The following is a 6,457-nucleotide window of genomic DNA, read 5'->3' as shown; positions in this document are numbered from 1 at the left end:
CAAAAATTGGGGGGGCATCACCCTCGGATGTTATGTCTTCAAGGAAGACGCATCGTGTCAGCAGTGTCTCGATAGGAATATTCTGTAAAAGTCCAAACGGTCAAACGAACCGTGCCCTCGTATATTGCCTGAGCCCTAATGGTAAAACATGTACACATGAATGATCTATTGAAAGAAGTACTTTTTCCTTACCAGATGTTCCATGCCTTAGTAAGATTTCTACTTTAAAATTTTGTACTTACGATATATTATAGAAACTGGCTCAAAAGCCAATCGCAACTAAAGCTTGAGCAATTAACCTCGTATTCGGGGATTGCCATCCGAAAATCAACTTCGAAATCTTAAAAAGGCGATCCTCGATTTTATAGGCCACGACCACTCATCCGGGGACTGATACTTCGAACAAGCTTGAAGTATAATCGAGAAACAGGCCCAGTGGGCAGATATCGAGTTAAAGGCTACGACCAAACTAACACGGTTTGGAGACGTCCGAATTCTGTAATCAAGCAGGCCTTCAAGCATTCTCATGAAACCGGTTAAAAAAGCGCTACCCTCGGCAAATTTACATAGGGTTTCGATAACATCAACCCTCGAAAACCTTAAGAGGTACAAAATTGAACAAATTTATGCTAAGGCATAACAAATTTTTATTAAAACTTTTAAGCCAAAAAAGGGGAAAAAGCCACTCTTTCGAGGCCATATCGGCCCGATTCAAGAGCCTAAGGGCCATTACATTGTTGAGCTCGAGGACCCGCCCTCGCTTAACCAAATTCCGAGTTTGAGCAAGTGCTCACTCGATTATAGAGACTATAGCAATCCGATTTCAACAAAAATTTCACAAGATAACAAAGTGAGTCAAATTTTATCAGTATTATCATGAGGCAAAAGCAAAACAGAGTTTTTTACGAAACAGAAATCAGAGAAATCGGAAAGAAAAAGGATCTTTCATATATGCAAAAGTATTTACAAAGACCACTCATGATCTTACACAAAAATCCAAAAAAGGAGAAAAACATCTGAGTACCTAATCCTCCTCGGGAGCTTCATCTTCATCTCCTCCGCCCTCGGATTCACTTATTCTGTGGTTGTTTCACGGGGGTCGATGACGTTTCCGACCTGGATGCAACGATTATTTTTGATGAGGTTCAGCGACTCCTAAGCCATGTAAATTTCAACCCCCGTTATTAGGTTTGCGTTTGTTTTTATTTCCTTTTGTCTGATTTCCTTCCTTTCTCCATAGGTTGTGTCGCTCCATCGAGAAGCTTTTTCCAAATCCCGAGCTGAGCTGAACTGGTGTGAGGCTGATCTCAAAAGGTTTACGGATGAGAGAGACACCCTCAAACTCCTCTATGTGCAAAAAGAAGAGGAAATCAGGGACCTCCGAGCCGAATTGGCAAGAGCTCATAAAGAGCAGACTAATCTCATCGAGCAGGTAACGTAAATTTTCAGGGAGCTTGACATATTAATTTGATATTGGTGGCTAACACTTAGATCTTGTAGGTTCAACAAAAGGCCGAAAAGATTGAGCAGCTTTGCGAGGAGGCTAAGGTGAAAGAGACAGAGACTTTGGGGTGGAAGCAGAGCATGGACTGCCTCGCCTCGGAGAGAGATACGGCTCGAGCCCAGCTATCTTCGGTTGAGCGTCAACTTCAAAGCGTGAAGGAGGAGAGCTTGGCCCGAGCCAAAAACATTGAATAACTCGAGGCTCGGTTGGCTGCTGAGCTTGCAAAGGCCACATCCGAGGCGGAGGCGGTCATGGCTGTCTACCGAGCCGATACTGAAGCCGCTAACACTAGAGCAAAGGAAATTTCCGATGCTGCTCAGGTTCGATTATCCAGTGTTGCCGAGCATGCTAAGAGCCAGTCTTGGAGAGAGACTCTTGAAGAGATTCATGCTCGTGGCTTTGACCTCACAGCCGATGTCGAGAATGCGAAAGTACTGGAGGATGAAGCCAAAGCTTTACTACCGCAGATTTTTCTCAAATCTTGCCCCTCTACTGATCCACTTTGCGACCATTATGCGGTCCACAGAGTGATTCTGCGACCGCATAATGGTCGCAGAAATTGACATATTTATTTTATTTATACTACTTACTAAGTTATATTCTCCCAAATGTTATCTAAATAGTTTAATTATATATTTTACTATAATACTTATGTGGTTTCAATATTAATATGTACATTAAACAATTGTAAGACAAAAAAGCCCTAAAACATAAATATTAATCTAATTTATTTCAAATTAGCATATGATAGCACTTTAATACTTAATTGATTACATTTTCTTCATTTCGTTTCAATAATAAATAATATAATTAACACATAGATAGGGCATGGAGAATTTTCAAGCGAAAAGTCGAAAAAGAGAAGTATTAGCACTTAAGTTATTTTTTAACTAACATAACACGAATTTATATAAATTCTAACTCTTTAAAATATATTTCAACTCTAACTATTATAACCTAAATTATACGAAGTATTAGCACTTAAGTTGTTTCTTTAGTTGTTTTTTTATATAAACAAGAATTATAATATTGCAAAACTTTTAAACAACAATTTATATAAACAATAAAAAAATAGCTAATTAATCTAAGCAAATAAATTTTTAACATCACTATATACATATTATATTGCAAAAATTATTGCTAATATATCTATACTATATTGCAAATTATATAGCTAATTTGTACATACTATTTTGCTAAATTAATGCAAAAAAACCCTGGAAAATGAACCAACGGATCTGCTGCCGAACCACCACCGGAGGGTAGATGAGACACCGGATTCCTGCACCAAAAATAAGTTAAACAACTTAGGAACAAAAAATTTGGGGGGGGGGGGGTGGACAGGGGAAATGGAGCGGGTGAGGGAGAGGGGGAGTGAGAGAGAGAAGGAAATCATATCTAATATAGTTAGATTAATGGATAAAATCAACAAATAGAATGGGTGGGGCAGAAGAAGAGAGGGGAGAAGAGGCAAATGATAAAAAATATTTTCGCGGTATTTTTCACGTAATTGAGCGACCGAATTAGTCACAATTTTGAGCCAAAAATTTTAAAAAAAATAAACATGTATTTTTAATAAAGTTTCCGACCAAATCAGTCGAAAATTGCAACTGAATTAAATCGGTCGGAATTATTCAGTCACAAATTTATTATTTTTTAGTAGTGATTACAAATAAAGATTCTGAATGCATGAAAAACATAAAGCTTCTAAGAACAATTCTAAAATAATTGCATAGTAGCAGTTATGAATATTCTAAAAGAAATTCCTTTCTTTTTCTTTCTTACAAAAAGAATACTTCACTTTATAATTCGGGAGTTCCAACTATCCTAACTTATTTCTGTCTTAGTCACCGTGTGATCGGCATGGGTCCAATCCCAACCTGATCGAATAGGCCCAATAACGAGTTCTGAATGCCATCAATTTCTATAATCTTTGTACTAATTGATCTACCTCGGCACTACCAAACCTTAATTTCCTTAGCGAAATTTCTCCGGGGTCATTACACATAAGTCAACATCTGGTCAACCTTTTCAACTTAAATTCTAAACCTTGGAACTAAGTGCTCCAAATCATTTCAAAACCTCACCGAACCCAAACCAATTACCCCGGCAAGCCAAATAACAAATGTAATTCACAATTTGAGCAGTAAATGGGGAAACATGATTATAATACTCAAAACGACCGGCTGGGTCGTTACATTCTCCCCCTCTTAAACAAACGTTCTTCCTCGAACGGGTTTAGAATATTACCTGGAGTCTCAAATAAGTGTGGGTATTTGCTCCGCATCTCCTGCTCAATCTCCCAAGTAGCTTCTCCGACTGGCTGGCCTCTCCCCTGCACCTTCACGGATGCTATTTTCTTGGACCTCAGTTTCCGAACCCGCCGGTCTAAAATAGTTACCGGCTCTACATCATAAGTCAAATTACCGTCCAGCTGCACTGTACTGAAATCCTGAATATGAGACGGATCCCCGACATACTTTCGGGACATGGATACATGGAACACTGGATGAACACCTGATATACTAGGTGGCAAGGCAAGTTCATAAGCCACATCTCCAATTTTCTTAAGTATCTCAAAAGGCCCAATATACCGAGGGCTCAACTTGCCCTTCTTCCCGAACCTCAACACACCCTTCATTGGTGAAACATTGAGCAGAACCTTCTCCCGAACCATGTAAGCAACATCACGAATCTTCTTGTCGGCATAACTCTTCTGTCTAGACTGTACCGTGCGAAGCCGCTCCTGAATCACTTTAACCTTCTCCAAAGCATCCTGAACCAAGTCAGTACCCAATAGCCTAGCCTCACCCGGCTCAAACCAATCAACCGGAGATCGACACCGTCTCCCATATAATGCCTCATACGGAGCCATTTGTATACTCGACCGGTAACTGTTATTGTAAGCAAACTCCGCAAGTGGCTGAAATGTATCCCAAGAACCTCCAAAATCAATTAAACAAGCGCGTAGCATATCCTCCAATATTTGAATAGTGTGCTCGGATTGCCCATCTGTTTGAGGGTGAAATGTTGTACTCAACTGAACTTGTGTGCCCAATTCTCGCTGCACTCCTCTCCAAAATTGTGATGTAAACTGTGTGCCCCGATCTAAAATGATGGACACCGGCACACCGTGTAGGCAAACAATCTCGCGGATATAAATCTTATCTAACCGCTCCGAAGAATAATTAGTACCAACTGGAATAAAATACGCGGATTTGGTCAACCGATCTACAATCACCCAAACCGCATCAAACTTCCTCAATGTCCGTAGATGCCCAACTATGAAGTCCATGGTAATATGCTCCCATTTCCACTCCAGAATTTCAAGTCTCTGAAGTAATCCTCCCGGTCTCTGATGCTCGTACTTTACTTGTTGGCAATTTAAACACCGAGCTACAAACCTAACTATATCTTTCCTCATTCGCCTCCACCAATAGTGTTGCCTCAAATCCTAATACATCTTCGCGGCGCCTGGATGAATAGAGTACCGCGAACCATGAGCTTCCTAGAGAATCAGCTCGTGTAAACCATCTACATTGGGCACACATAGCCTTCCCTGCATCCATAGTAAACCGTCATCTCTGATAGTGACTTCCTTGGCATCACCGTGCTGAACCATGTCCTTAAGGACAAGAAGATGTGGATCATCATACTGGCACTCTCTGATGCGATCATATAAAGAAGACCGAGAAACCACACAAGTCAAAACTTGATTCGGCTCGGAAACATCCAATCTAACAAATTGGTTGGCCAAGGCCTGAACATCCAAGGCTAAAGGCCTCTCTGTTACCGGTAAGTATGCTAAGCTGCCCAAACTCTCCGCCTTACGACTCAAGGCATCGGCCACCATATTGGCCTTTTCGGGATGATAGAGAATGGTGATATCATAATCCTTAAGTAACTCCAACCACCTTCGCTGCCACAAATTAAGATCCTTCTGTTTAAACAGATGTTGTAGACTCCGGTGATCGGTATAAACCTCACAATGTACACCGTACAAGTAATGCCGCCAAAAATTCAAGGCATGAACAATAGCTGCTAACTCAAGGTCGTGGACTGGGTAATTCTTCTCAAGTACCTTTAACTGTCTGGATGCATAAGAAATCACCCTACCGTCTTGCATCAGTACTGCACCGAGACCAATATGTGACGTGTCACAATACACAGTATAAGACCCTAAACTGTAGGCAACACCAATACTTGAGAAGTAGTCAAAGCTGTCTTGAGCTTCTGAAAGCTCTCTTCACATTTATCCGACTACCTGAACGGAGCACCTTTCTGGGTCAATTTAGTCATAGGCGATGCAATAGACGAGAAACCCTCCACAAAGCGGCGATAATAACCGGCCAAGCCAAGAAAACTCTGAATCTCAATAACTGAAGATGGCCTGGGCCAACTCTGAACTGCCTCTATTTTTTTCGGATCCACCTTAATCCCTTCACTGGACACTATGTGTCCCAAGAATGCTACCGAACTAAGCCAGAACTCACACTTAGAGAATTTGGCATAAAGTTTCTCCTCTCTCAGCCTATGTAGTACAGTACTCAAGTGTCGTGCATGCTCCTCCTGGCTACGTGAGTACACCAGGATATCATTAATAAATACTACGACAAAAGAGTCAAGATATGATTGGAATATACTGTTCATCAAGTGCATGAATGATGCCGGGGCATTTGTTAGCCTAAACGACATTACGAGAAATTCATAGTGGCCATAACGAGTTCTGAATGCCGTCTTTTGAAAATCCGAATCCCGAATTTTCAACTGGTGATACCCCGATCTCAAATCAATTTTGGAGAACACCCTCGCTCCCTGAAGCTGGTCAAATAAGTCATCAATATGCAGCAAAGGATATTTATTCTTAATTGTAACCTTGTTCAACTGCCTATAATCAATGCACATCCGCATAGTACCATCTTTCTTCTTCACAAACAGAACCGGTGCACCCCA

Source organism: Nicotiana tabacum, chromosome 4 (assembly GCF_000715075.1).
Source record: "Nicotiana tabacum cultivar K326 chromosome 4, ASM71507v2, whole genome shotgun sequence".
Lineage (NCBI taxonomy): Eukaryota > Viridiplantae > Streptophyta > Magnoliopsida > Solanales > Solanaceae > Nicotiana > Nicotiana tabacum.
Note: the sequence above shows the minus strand (reverse complement) of the source record.